We start from the raw sequence: 14221 nt of genomic DNA on the forward strand, positions 1-14221 counted from the left end.
GAGAAAACAGCCTTTTTAAAAGAGACGGCCATCACCAATTCCTGATTTAACAAAGCATGGGTTTCTTAACTCTAAAGGCTCTATAGATTTCAGACACTACCCCACCAGGGTTAGCTCTATGAAAATTGTGGAGTAAGTGTACTGTATCTTTTAAATGTCCTTCCTCTTTCATTTTTAATACTCATTTCCTCTTTTCCTTTCAGAATCTTAGCACCTTAAGCATTTTCAGAGTCCCCAGCTATTAAAACCCCATCCAGGCTTCTCCTTTCCCCAAGAAAAACTTATTAAACTGATAAGAACAGATACTACACTTGATCTTAGCCAAAAGGCTGAGAAGCGATCCCCAAGAAAAAGTTATTACTGTCTCATTTAGCAGAGAGCTTCTAGCAACTAGCTATCACAGAAAAGTTCTGAATATTCGATGTTACATGTTTAAAAGTTGGCTTGTGCTACCTCTCCAACCCCCTACCAGGATATCTACATTTTTCTTGGGTAACATAATTTGCACAGATAAATTAATTTCTTGATAATCATGAAATTTTAGGCATCAGCCAAAATTGGGGACAGAGGAACTTTAACGATCAACTGCCATCTCTGTCCCAGATATGGTATGGTGAAAGATGGAAGATCCTCAAAGCAGACATGGAAAACAAAACAAATGCCGGACAAAATCAGGACATTCTGTTCTGCCTCACTGCCTCCAATAAGCCCTCCCGAATAAGATGTTCATCTAAACACCCACAATTGTGCCTTACTTTCTTTCTTCCAGCTAAAACCCAAGTGGCAATGTGACAAGATTCACAAGAAAACTGACCTAATTGTTAGAGACTGAAAGTGACACCCATGAGTCATGGCTAAGTATTAGGCTGACATGAAAACACATCAGAGTCTAAAGTAAAAGATGAACTCCACCCAGAAACTTCCTTTCATCACAAATGCAAATTAAAACAGAAGACAGGTATTATATGTATAGTACTGTTTTTCCAGTGATGATGATCAGAGCTATTCTTCACTGTTGTTATTAATTATTCTTTCAAAATATCCAGAAGTCAGTATATTTCTCCCATCTCACTCATCTGAGAGGCCTGCTAAGAATGCCTAATTAGTCCAATTAGTAATCATTTCCAATTTGCATACAACAGGACTTTGCTGTAAGTTATCTGTTAAATTCTTCTCAGGGTTGGTAGACAAAATCTGCTATGAAAAATGTAATCAGCTATCTGGTGTCAGGCAGCTCAAGGTCAAGTAGTCAATAATATTGAGTACTTACTGTGTACAAGGTACTACTATAACATAATTTTTAAAGTAAAAACTATTTTCTCAAGAAGCCATTAATCAAGACAAGGAAACCACATACAGAGCCTCACCTTAAAAAATGTTTATGATATAAAAATGCTCCATACTATTCTAAAACCATCATAGGAAAGTTTGTTGAGGAACAGGATATTTACACAGTTTTGAAGTATCTCCTTATAGATAAGAGTTACCTTTATATGTAGTGAAAAAATCTCTTAGCAAAGTGATCAAAGTTAATTAACATCACCAACAATGCCTCCTGGTATGAGGTACTGAGGACACATTACCTGACAAAAATGCATAACCTGTATTGATTTATGAGGTACAAGTTGACAGACCCCAATTAAAGGACATTCTATGAAACAACAAGCCTGTATTCTTCAAAAAATGTCAATCACGAAAACAATGAAAGGCTGAGGGACTGTTCCAGGTTAAAAGAGACCAAAGAAATGACAACTAAATATAATGCATCATTCTAGATTGGGGGAGAAACTATAATACAAGATAGTTATTAACACAATCAGCAAAATTTGAATATAGACTATGTGTCAGATAATAATATGCATCCATGTCAAAATAAACTTCCTGATTTGATATTACACTGTGTTATGTAAAAGACTGTCCCCGTTTTTAAGACAGAAATGCTGAAGTATCTAGTGATAAACGGTCATGATCTCTGCAACTTACCCTCAGCAAAAAAAGAAAAAAATAAGAAGAAAAAAAATGTGCATACTACATACAAAAAAGATAAAGCAAATACGGCAAAATCTTATCAATGTATGAACGTAGGTGGGGCAAAAGGGGTTCATTTTAATCCCCTTGCAACTTATCTATAGGCTTTATGTTTTGTTTTTACAAAATGAAAAGTTTAACTTTAAAAATGCTCCGTAAGAATTTTCTACACAAATAGGCCCTCATATAAGATTGTCTTTTGGGGTCTCAAGAAACTGATCTCTCCTTCCTAACTCTTTGAAACAGTATACATGATACATATATTCCAAGAAGTATGTTTTCATAATCTAAATGTCTTGCAAGGAAGTAAGGTAATAACAGCAACAGCCATAACAATGGCTATCTTTTTTCAAATATTTACTATGTGCAGGTACTATGCTAAGAACTTTATATACACTATTCTCATTTAATCCATATAAGCTGAGAAGCAGGTATTATTAGCCCCAATTTACAAATGAGAAAACTAAGGATCAGGAAGGTTAAGCAACTATCCAAGAGATAACGCAGCTAGTAAGTGCTAGCTGGGAGCGCCAGAATTTAAATCCAGACTTGTCTAATTCCAAAGTCCTTGCCACTATATTCTTCTGTCTCCCAGAAATCCAAGATTTTTAGAAACAAGCTGTCTCCTTACTGCTGCTTCCTTCTATCAAGAACATTCTCTCTAGAGCATAGGTCCCTTAAGTTTTTGCAGACTTCTGTCAGGCCAGCCTAACTAAACAGTGGAATAAAAGGTCATACTATCTAAAGGTAAACAGTGTCCCAGGACCAATCAACTAGAACTGACGTGGCTACTGGCTTGATTCAGAGGCTGCCTGATTTGTCAGCTGTACAGGTGTGCAGATCCTTCTCATTGGAGAGTTTTGCTAGGACTTCCTGACAAGCTTTCAACTCAAGCAATAAAGAATTCTTTAATTTCTGCTCCTTCCTCTTCTGACATTACAAATAGGTGGTATTTTAAAGGCATGTGTACTTTTCATTCATGATACAAAACAGAGTTTTAAGGATTCCATAATGAATCAAGGGGAACGTCATGTCATATTTTTACCAGTCATGTTTCATAACTTCAAGTTAAAATTCCTTAATGTTTAATAGAAAAATACTTAACATGTCCAAAGACACGTTTACAGGAACTTCTCAGAAGTCTTTGCTTTGTGTATGGGAGGGTATGTGTACAAAAATATTTTCACAGCTTTACTGAAGTATAATTGACATACAATAATTACTACTATTACTACTAACAATGAGCACTTATTTAACACCTGTATTTTACCTAAACACTTTAAAAATACTAAAACTCTCTTAACATTCACAACTCTTTGACACAGGTGTATTATTTTTATCACTATTTTATAGATGGTAAAACAGAAACACAGAAGATAAGGTCACACAGCTAGTAAGCAGTGAAGCTAGGAATCAAATTCAGTCAGCCTGGCTACAGATTACACACCCTTTACTCTTATAGTATATGATACAATACGATACTATACTATACAAGAAGGCATCTGATAACTATCTCTAAATATCTGAATGCCTGTCATGTTGGATAGGACAGAGACTTATTCTGTGAAAGTCCAGACAACAGAAAATGGCTCACTGGTTGGAAGATGCAGAGACACAAATTTTAACCAAACATAATAAAAACCTTTTTAGGAACAAGTTATCTGAACTGGGTTACCTCAGGAGGCATTGCATTTTGGTACACCAGGACGTTCAAGCAGAGGTTATGTAGAATTATATTTATTCATTTCATTGGTCATAATCCTGTTGAAGTTCCTCTTGGTTGATCTTTTTGTTTATTGCAATCTGTTAAAATAATTTCAAATCTTGACTGCCATTTATCATATTAGCTGTTTATCACAGCTTTATGTAATCTATCAATTTGAAAAGTATAATAGTTTTTATGTCTCCATCCAAGTCACTGCTGAAAATATTGATCAGGATAGATACATGTCACCATACATCAATGTGACAGTGTGACATACCACCAGAACCTCTCTCCTCATTGAGATCCACCCTTAATACTCTTTAGGTTAGCAGAATGTAAAACACAGTAGAGTTTTTCCTTAGAAAACAGAATAGAGAATATATTTAGAATTCTTAATGATTAGTGTATTCAATCAGATGTAAACCTGTTTCATTGTACTATCACACAATCGACATTTCTCTATCACAGTCTCAAAGATTAGATGATAATAGCAATGATAATAATTATAGCTAACACATATGGTACTTCCTATGAGTCAGGAAGTTATAAACCTTCTGCATATGTTAAATAATTTAATCCTCACAACAATTCTATAAGGTAGGTAACACTATTATCCCTATTTTTCAGATGAGGAAATTGAGGCACAGCTAGGTTAAATGACTTGACTAAGGTCACACACCTAGGACAGGGTAAAAACAGGGTTTGAACCCAGGCATTCTCACTCTAGGGTCTGTGTGCTTAACAACACCACTATGCTGCCTAGTATATAAAATGGTCATACGTGAATTTAATCAAAACCACTTATTGCACTCTGGCTACGTGCAATAACCAGCCAGGCAGGAATTTAATTTCATCTTTCATAAAGACTGGGCTCCCTTCCCACTGGGCATATCACTGACAGACTTCTCAGGCACTCCAGGGGTTTGTTTTGGTTTGGGCCAGAGTAGAAGAGTAGAGGGGGCACTAGCACTAGACCAGGAATCACATCATATAAACTAGCATTTAATTTTAGCTCCTCCCAGTACCTTAACTATAGGTTAAGCTAAGTCCCTTGACTCTAGAAGTTCCTTCACGTGATTAAGGAAGGTTCTAACAAAATGTACTTAATTTCTAAGACATGGTAAGGATCAAATGAGAAATTAGACCACAAACCCCCTAATGAAGTGGGAGCTTTGTTGCGCTATCTTTGATACACTTATAAATTGACAAATACCTGCCCCCTTTCCATCAAACAAAACTAGTGTTCGTGGTGCTTTTCAAAATTTCAAAGGAGTTTTCTATGCTTATTACATTTATTCAAATAGTTATTGAGGACCTACTTTGTGCCAGGTCTCATTGCTAGGTATTGGATGTATTTATTATGATGTTTGTGGTTCCAACTGATAAGAAACCCAGCTTAACTGACTTAAGCAAAAAGGGGAATGTATTGATTGACACAATGAGACAGTTCAGGATCTGGCTTCTCTCCATCATTAGCTTTGGTTTCTCTAGGTTGACTGTTTCCAAAAAGGCTCCTCTGGTTATAGGATGGCCACTAGATGGTCACAGGGTGGTTCCTAGAGGCATGTCTCTAGGTTCAAATCCACAAAGAAATGATAATAATTGTCCAAGTATTCTCATTAGGTGAGTCCTGAAATTCACTCTGATTGGACCAGCCTAGGTCACCTATCACTGACCTCCTCTCCTTCCCTAATCTGTGGCCAGCAGAGTGATGTGCTGCTGGTTTAGGTTTGGCTCATGCAATCTAATGCTAGGGCTGAGGGTGAAGCCTACACAGACCAAATGAGGGTGAGTCTCAAAATGAAAATGGCCTCTTTTCAGAGCAGGAAGATTGAACAGTGGGAAGACAAAATCTGGGTGCTCACATGCACATGCTTGTGTTTTAAAGATGAAAGCCTCCTACAAGTGCAGTTTTAGGAACTCCCACCCAATCCCCTCTATTCTACTTCCTTATTGCTAGTAGATCTAGCAAGTACCCCAGGATGAAAGAGGAGGTGGACTCTGCTTCCTAAGCTATACAACAACTGAAATAGTAGGAAGGTGCAGTCACATATACTCTTCAAGTTTCAAAAATCTAATTCAAACTTGACTGATTATCACACTGAACTATCTGCAAAAAAAGGAGATATGAGTTTTTTCTTTGCATTCTGTTCCTGCTTCCCCCATCTCTGGGCCTACCTTAACTTCCTCAGTAAAACCCTATACGTACTAAGTTTCTACTGGTATACCAATGAGTGAGCAAGCATACCTCATATTTGAGATCTTTATCTGCTTCTACCATTGTGGAGCTTAATAAAGTGGTGCTCTAAGAGACAAGCTCTGTAAACTCCTACGTTAAAGTGCATGTAATACTCTTGGGAATCATGTCATCTGCTGTACATTCAGGTCTTTCTGCAGATAACTGCAGTCAAATCACTCCTTGTGTAAAGGCCCTTGAAGCTTGAGAGAGGATACGTCTAACCCATAGTGGGAGGAGGGACTGGATTCAAGAACCAGCAGACCTCCTAGATGAGGGGTCAGCAAACTACAGCTCACAGGCCAAATATGGCCCACTGCCTGTTTTTGTAATTAAAGTTTTATTGGAACACAGCCACACTCATTCATTGATATAGTGTCTATGGCTGCTTTTGTGCTACAACTGCAAAGTTGAGTGTTGCAACAGAGATCGTATGACCTGCAAAGCCTAATATTTACTATCCCACCCTTTACTGAAAAAGGTTGCCAACTCCCATCCTAGATGAAGTCAGGACCAGTTCCATCAATAATGGGGTGGGAAATTCTACCTAGATTATGCAAACGGTTCTAGAGTAGAAGACAGTGCTAGGAATGGGATTATTTCAAGAAACTGTACTTTCTGATACGGAATTTTCTGATACAGGATTACTGCAGCTTCTGTCACTAACCTGTATATATCACCACATTATATAGAATATGTCAAAAGAATGCCTGATTTGGGAATTCTAAATGTAAAAGTGAATTTCACAGTATGACCTAGACTGACAAGATTAGTTTTAAACCAGAGCTCAATGTTTCTCCTCAATATTTGAGGCCAGTAAATCGCCACATCTAAGATCTTAGCTTCAAACTTGATCTCTTCCCTTTAATTTCTTCAGAGAAACCTTTATTCCATAAACATTGAGTGGGCACTTACTCTAAGCCAGACTCTGGGTTAGCACTGGAACAAAATAAAGCTTATACTCAGGCCTGGCCACACAGCAGAATATTTCAGGAAAGAGATTATCCTAAAAACCACAAAGGACACTTATAATAGTTCTTACAGTTGATGATTTTGCTCTATCGCTATTCTACTAGAAGATTCAGTGAGTTAACCCTGCATTTAGATTGTGTTCTCCCTAGAGTGGGTTATAGAACTTACATCTCTAAGGCAGGATCTATGACAGATTCAGGGAGACCGTGATTTGAAAAAAATTATATCTTTATTTTTACTAACCTCTGGCAAATTCACCATTGCCTTCAATTATGAACATAAGCCACAAGAGTAATAGTAGACTTAGTAGCAAAATAGAGGGGGCCTGCTCTGGGGATGAGTGGTTAAGTTCGCACACTCCACTTTGGTGGCTGGGGGTTCCAGAGGTTCGGATCCTGGGCGCAGACAGGGCACCGCTCATCAAGCCATGCTGAGGCCGCATCCCACGTAACACAACCAGAAGGACCTACAACTACAATATACAACTATGTACTAGGAGTTTTGCGGGAGAAGAAGAAGAAAAAAAAGAAGACTGGCAACAGATGTTAGCTCAGGTGCCAATCTTTGGAAACAAAAAAAAAAGAAAAAGAAAAATAGACTTTGTCACCAAAGAAATCAGATATTTTCATATATTATACTTGCTACAGATATCTTGAAATATTGTTCAAACTCATGATCATTTTAAAATTATGAGTTATAAGACCCACTGATAGATAGTAAACACTATTTACTATGTTAATAAAAAGCACGTATAGTGCTTATCACACATTTAAAAAATATTTTGATAACTATATTTCATATAATTTGTTTCCTTTATAATTCTATGTATTTTATTTTTTGCATATAAAAATATTATTCCAAAAAGGGAGTCCACACAGTTTCGCCATACTGCCAAAGGGGTCCATGGCACAAAAAAGATTAAGACCTCTGCTCTAGGGTCAAAAAATAAACAAACAAACATAATCACATCTAAGGTAATTCTCTATAAATTAAAAAAACTCCCTCTGTTATCTGTCAAGTGCTATACACTCAGTATGTTCTCTAATAGAGAGCAAAGACCATATGTCACTATTTTTAGCAGCCCTCACTTGAAAACTGGTTTGCAAATAGTTGTGAATGTGCTATAACAGCCCAGCAGATGCATGGGTTCTCCTGGCTCACTGGCAGTCATTCTAGTCCAAACACAGAAAGCTTCAAACTAATAGAACTTTCAACTTTCAACAAGAGAGTTACCAAAAAAAAGGAGAAAAAAGAGAAAAAAAAAAAAAGCATGCTATATATCTATCTACTAATTTGGTTTGCAAACAGTAAAATACAGGTAATTCAATCATTTAAGTTAATGAGGTAACGTATGTAAACGAACCTAACCCAGTGCCAAATCTACATTAGTGACTCACGAACAGTTCTTTTTTAATTCTGGAGTGGAGCTCTGGTATATACTGCAAAATAGAGTATGTAAAAGTGTGTATTCCCTTGGGGCCGGCCCCAAGGCCGAGTGGCTGTTTGCGCGATCTGCTGCGGTGGCCCAGGGTTTAGCTGGTTCGGATCCTGGGCGTGGACATAGCACCACTCATCAGGCATGTTGAGGCGGCGTCCCACATGCCACAATTAGAAGGACTTGCAACTAAGATATACAACTATGTACCGGGGGGATTTGGGGAGATAAAGCAGAAAAAAAAAGATCGGCAACAGTTGTTAGCTCAGGTGCCAATCTTAAAAAAAAAAAAAGTATATTCCCTGAATTTACTGACTGACTTGTCGAAGAAGGGAGTTAGGATTTAAATTTTGCCACAGATCATTCATAAAGCAACTAACAAAACAAATCACGCTTCAAATACATGTCCAGGTACCTATTTGACAGGAACATTGTGAAAAGAGAAGTTTAGGACTAGAAACAGAAAGGTTTAAAGCTTAGGAAAGAGTAGGTGCTGAAGTCATCCTCTGAGCAAATAAGCAAGAGAGTTGAGCCTGGAGCCCTGATCTCCTCACTCTCTCCTTCCTAAGTCAATGTTTTTCTAACGTGACTGATGTGGTGATAAAATAAAAGATGTACAAGGAGCCACAATTTTGAGCAAAAAGGAACTGTAGAGTCCACTGATGATTGGGAAATACTCTAACTTTAGAGTTTCTCTAACTGAAAAAATTCCACCAAAAATCAGGACTTCAGAAAACTTTATTCTTTCCAATCTATTTTAGGGTAACACAAACTTTGGTGTAAGAGAGACCTATTTCTGTTTTATTCAGAAGGGGGAATTACCTCTATTAGTAGAAAAGCCAGAAGATCTGGCTTCAGATCAGTTATACAAATACTTGAAAACAAAGGCATGAGTAAGGAAATTACTATTGTTACTATTTTGTCATTATTTATCATTAATAACAATAGAAAATCATTATGCTTGCTTCTTCTATGAATATTTCATAAATTAATTCTCATCAGCACTTATAACATGGAAAAACTGGTTATTCAGCTCCCTAGGGGAATCACATCTAACCTAGAGGTTAGACAGCTCCGTAACGGAATCATGAACAGGGTCAGGTGGTTTACAAACTCCACGAGGTTGTATAAAAAGTTTGATGAGGGCTGGCCCAGTGGCGCAGCAGTTAAGCACGCACATTCAGCTGTGGCGGCCTGGGGTTCACCGGTTCAGATCCTGGGTGCGGACATGGCACCGCTTGGCAAGCCATGCTGTAGCAGGCGTACCACATATAAAGTAGAGGAAGACGGGCACGAATGTGAGATCAGGGCCAGTCTTCCTTGGCAAAAAGAGGAGGAATGGCAGCCGATGTTAGCTCAGGGCTAATCTTGCTCAAAAAAAAAAAAAAAGTTTGGTGACTATGCATATATTTCACATAATTACAGGGCTGTTTAACCAGAAAAACAGCTACCTCTGCCATAGTTAGAAAATCTAAAACAAAAGAAAGTGATAATTCTTCCCACAGTCACAGAGTGAGTCAGTGTGTAAACATCAGATAAAGTAACCTGGCTTTATCTATATAAAGTAATCCAAGGCTTTATCTGACTAAATCATTCTCTTTAAGGGATCACATATCCAAAGAGGAGGACCCCAAGAAAAATAAAACCTAGCCTGATTATGGAAGGAGGTATCATAGGCTGAGGGAGGAATAAGGTTCATTCTTTATCAATCAGGCCATTATACTAGTTTGCGAAGGGAATTTGCAAAGCAGGGTAGGTCAAAAAGAATCATTTCATTCAGAGAACACAAAGGACCCCAGAGGCAGTGCTGCAGTCCCCAAGCCTAAATGTCTTCTCTTCTACAGTCGGTTACCTTAAAGCATATATTGTGTTCTGGAAAGAAATCCTTTAAGATTTTATTTTTCTTTCTTCTCCCCAGAGCCCTCCAGCACATAGTTGCATATATTTTTTAGTTGTGGGTCCTACTAGTTGTGGCATGTGGGACACTGCCCCAGCATGGCCCAATGAGCAGTGCTAGGTTCGCGCCCAGGATCCAAACCGGTGAAACCCCAGGCCCCGGAACCAGAGTGTGCAAACTCAACCACTCAGCCACCGGGCTGGCCCTAGAAAGAAATTCTTGAGTAGTTCTTTTCAGTTATGTAGAATGTGAGCCAAGTAAACATCTAATTGTTCTAGAAAACGGTGTAACCAGCCATTTTTAGCTAAACAAAGGCAATGCCTCACCATTCCCAACTCATTCCCATTCAACAATCTTTCTGAACTCTCTACGCCCATCACAAAGTGTATATGTGTCTAGGAGGTGGGGGTGACTATTATGTTATCAGATAAGTTAAAATTACCTCAAGCTTCTTCTATTAGATATTTTTTTGAAAAAACATTGGGTGGCACAATCAGTAACACCTTCTACAAAGGGCTGTAAGAGAGGAGGAGGTAGTGAAACTCATTTTAGTTCTTTTCATCCACATCATTAACAGGCCCTCACAAAAGGGAATCAGCAGCTAAAGTATCATTTGAATTACCCACAGCACAGTACATCCCCAGCATGCCAGTCTTGGCCTCCAGTGCACAAATCACTGAGCTGGAGAGCTAAACACATTAAAGCCTCTCCCAAGCGGCATTCTGGTCACCACTGTCGACCGTCCCAGCGGCATCCTTTCTTCCTCGTGATGGTCATCATCTGTTTACCACGGTTTACTGCACCAAATCCCATTCTCAACCAATATCTTTTTACTAGCAATTCTCTGTACTTGCAGAACCACTAAATATCAAGATTGAAAAGGACCCTGAAGGTCCTATCTCCCTACTCCCTATTCATTCTCGGCAGAACGTTTTCTGTCTTTAGCTTCAGTTCCCTTCCTGCGCGTGTTCCTACCCTCCTGGAAGCTTCCCCTTCTTCAATGTCTATTCCCAGCAGTTTTTCCTATCACTGTCTCTATATATCCTCACTGCCTCTATAAATAGCACTGTCCCAATTTCAATATAAGTTCTGGTTCTCCCAAGTGAGATCCTGAGTTTCAGTCCTCAGTCATTACTAGTCACCTCAATTGCATTCGAGAAGCCTCCTCCAGGTAAGTCAACCTGATAGACTGTGTTGCAGCCATTGCAGTTTTCTCTATTGCACATTTGTGCTTCCAAACAGGTCCCTAATAACAGAATCATGGCATTTTAGACCTAAAAGAAAACTTGCAAATCATCTGATCCAATGTTTGTCAAACTTTTACCACATTTTATTTCATACATTCTAAGATATATGAAATCCATTTTATGTCTTAATCTCATACGCACATAACTGAAACAAGTTTCATGAAACAATAGCTACCCTTACCATGTGAACACGCTGAAATTTTCTACTCTAGTCCATTCTTTTTAAAAATTTCATCAGAGGCCATCCACTAAATGGATTTCACCACCCAATAATAGGATGGAAGCCACAGTTGGGAAACATTAATCTAGTGCAAACTTCCCACTGACTGATGAAGAAACTGAAGCTCAGGGTGAGGGAGGTTTTCAGCCACAATTACACTCGGGTCTGTCTGGTAAGCCCCAGACCAGTGTTCTCTCCACTGAACACCTCCTCCGCCCAGTCTGCCACTCAGTCACACCCGCGCCCTAACACAAGCCCACCGGACCACGTCGGGCAGGGATCCACGCTCTTCCCCTGCTCAGCCCCGCAAGGCCGAGCTCCTTGGTCAGAGTCCCCCGCAGCCCGGGCTTCCTGTTACCTCAGGTCAGAGTCCCCTCACAGTCACCAGCCATCGATCAGAGTCTCCCCGAGTCACCGGCCCTAGGTCACAGTCCCTTCCAGTCGCTGCCTCATACTTCCTCTGTCAGAGTCCTCTCGCAGCCTCTGCCTCGCGCTCGCCGAGGTCAGAGGCCCTTCGCAGAGCAGTGGCTCTTAGGTCACAGTCCCCTCGTTGTCAGTGCCGCTGGGTCACAGTAGCCTCGCAGCCCCCGCCTCACACTCCCCTCGCTGTCACTGAGCCGCTCTTCCTTCAGTCACTCTCCCGGCGGTCCCAGCCCCACAGTGTCTCCTCTCAAACAGCCGCAAAGACGTGCACACCCCGGGTCCTCACCTGCAGCTCAGGCTCCCGGACCCCCGGCCCGCCGGATTCCTGCCGGGCGCCGCGGCACGGACAAGGGAAGTTGAGGAGGTTGCGGGGAGACGCCCGGGAAAGGCAGCTGACGAGGAGCGGGCCGGAAGTCCCGCCTCCTGCCCGCCCGCTGGTCAATCCGACCACGACTTTCCCCTGAAACCGCGAGCCCTGACACGGTAGTTCCGCCTCCACGGAGTCCCCGGGGAAGGAGTGACTGAGCGGAAAACTCCAGAGACAGCAGGTGAAACGGCTAAGGGTCAGCCTCCACGCGGAACCGGCGTAGGCGGCCACGACGCCTCCCGGCGTGAGGGACGGTGTAACTGTCCCGCATGCTCGCTGGCAGTCCGTCAAGAAGCGTTAATCCGGCGGCTCCCTTCTGCCCAGCTCCGGGCTGGGTCCCGCTCGGGCGGACCCGGCCGCCTGGGTCCCTCCCCCCGCAGCCCCAGCCCCTGGCGCAGGGCCGGGCACCCGTCCCCGGGCGGTCACAACGCAGGTGGCCGTGACGCCTTCCGCCCAACCCCCGGTCTGCGACCGCCTCACAGAGCGCCAACTTTCCCCTACTTGGTGACGTAAAGAGAACTCGCGTCCTCCAGTCAAGTCCTATGAAACCCTGTAGTGGGCCCCAAACCCTCCTCCAGCCTATTTCCCACCCAGGTAGCTCACCAAAAAAATGATCGCTAGGAATCAGCCGAGGGCTAGCTGAGCGGGAGCGGATTCCAGGGAGGCCACTGGTAGGACATCACATGGCAGGGTGTCTGGTGAAGAGAAACGTTTTCCTTTGCGATACTGAACTTTTGCAGGGGTCCCTTTTGCTTCTATAGATGTAAGGCAAGTAGATATCCAATGTTACGGAAGAAGTAGGTAAAAGAACTTTGTAGTGTATTTACTTATTTATTCATTATTATTTTTGTTGATATACTTGAAAGTGACTGAGAAGAAAGAAGGTGGGTAAACTTATGCATCTGCTGAGGAACCTACAGAGAGGAAAGGATTTAAATTGTGACCTTTTCCCTTTTGAGGTTCAAATACTAGTTATTTGAACATGACCATAGACTAAGGTGCTCCAAATAAGGAGAGCTAGCTTGAGAAGACACCAGGGACTCTAAGGGAAACATTACTCCAAAGATAGTGGGACTTAGGATAGTAACTAACATATTATGGGAGAGTCGTAAGGGAGGGCCAATCTCATACGCAGCTTGGAAACTCTCAGACCCTGACACTGGACAAACCCCAGAGAAAACATGTATATGTAAGCTAATAAGCTGTGTAAGGTGTAGGGTAGCAGGAGTTGAGTAAAAACACTGGATGAAAGATAAAGGCAACAATTGAAAATGTAGAAAAAAACCTTTATGCACAATTAAATTCATCTCAGTGTTACTTATGATAATGAAAAATTAGAAATAATCAGTACCTCAATAAGGATATAGCAAAAATAACAGTATAACCTAATGGAATAAATGCAACTATAAAATTCTGCTTGTGAAAATCATAACGCAAATAAAATGATGTAAAAACAATACATGATGTGAAGTGAAAAATCAGGTTATGATATTGTATATATGATATTTTAAAAACTCTGCAAATAAAAAAACTCTGGTAGAAAACATACCAAAATATTTACGGTTGGTTATATTTGAACAGTTGAATTTGGATTTTCCCCTGATTTTTTCTCTACTTTCCAAATGTAATAAAAATATATTATAACAAAATCAAAACATTAAAATATAAGGCCTAAAACTCAACAGACTCAG

General features: G+C 40.5%; 1 protein-coding gene and 1 pseudogene across 3 annotated transcripts in view; both read right to left on the reverse strand.

Annotated features, from left to right (window-relative positions):
* Window positions 1-12956, reverse strand: part of PCYT1A (phosphate cytidylyltransferase 1A, choline) — a 39853-nt gene extending 26897 nt beyond the window's left edge. Inside the window, exon 1 of one of the 3 annotated variants that reach the window (XM_014868108.3) lies at window positions 12450-12956. The gene's annotated coding sequence lies outside the window, so the exon portion shown is untranslated. Of the gene's footprint in view, window positions 1-3703; window positions 3827-12098 lie in introns of those variants that run through there. The other 2 variants (XM_014868109.3, XM_070509107.1) reach the window with 2 other exon arrangements.
* Window positions 176-341, reverse strand: LOC123286183 (U2 spliceosomal RNA; annotated as a pseudogene).
* Window positions 12957-14221: the final 1265 nt, after the last annotated feature.

Source organism: Equus asinus, chromosome 5 (assembly GCF_041296235.1).
Source record: "Equus asinus isolate D_3611 breed Donkey chromosome 5, EquAss-T2T_v2, whole genome shotgun sequence".
Taxonomy (NCBI): Eukaryota; Metazoa; Chordata; class Mammalia; order Perissodactyla; family Equidae; genus Equus; species Equus asinus.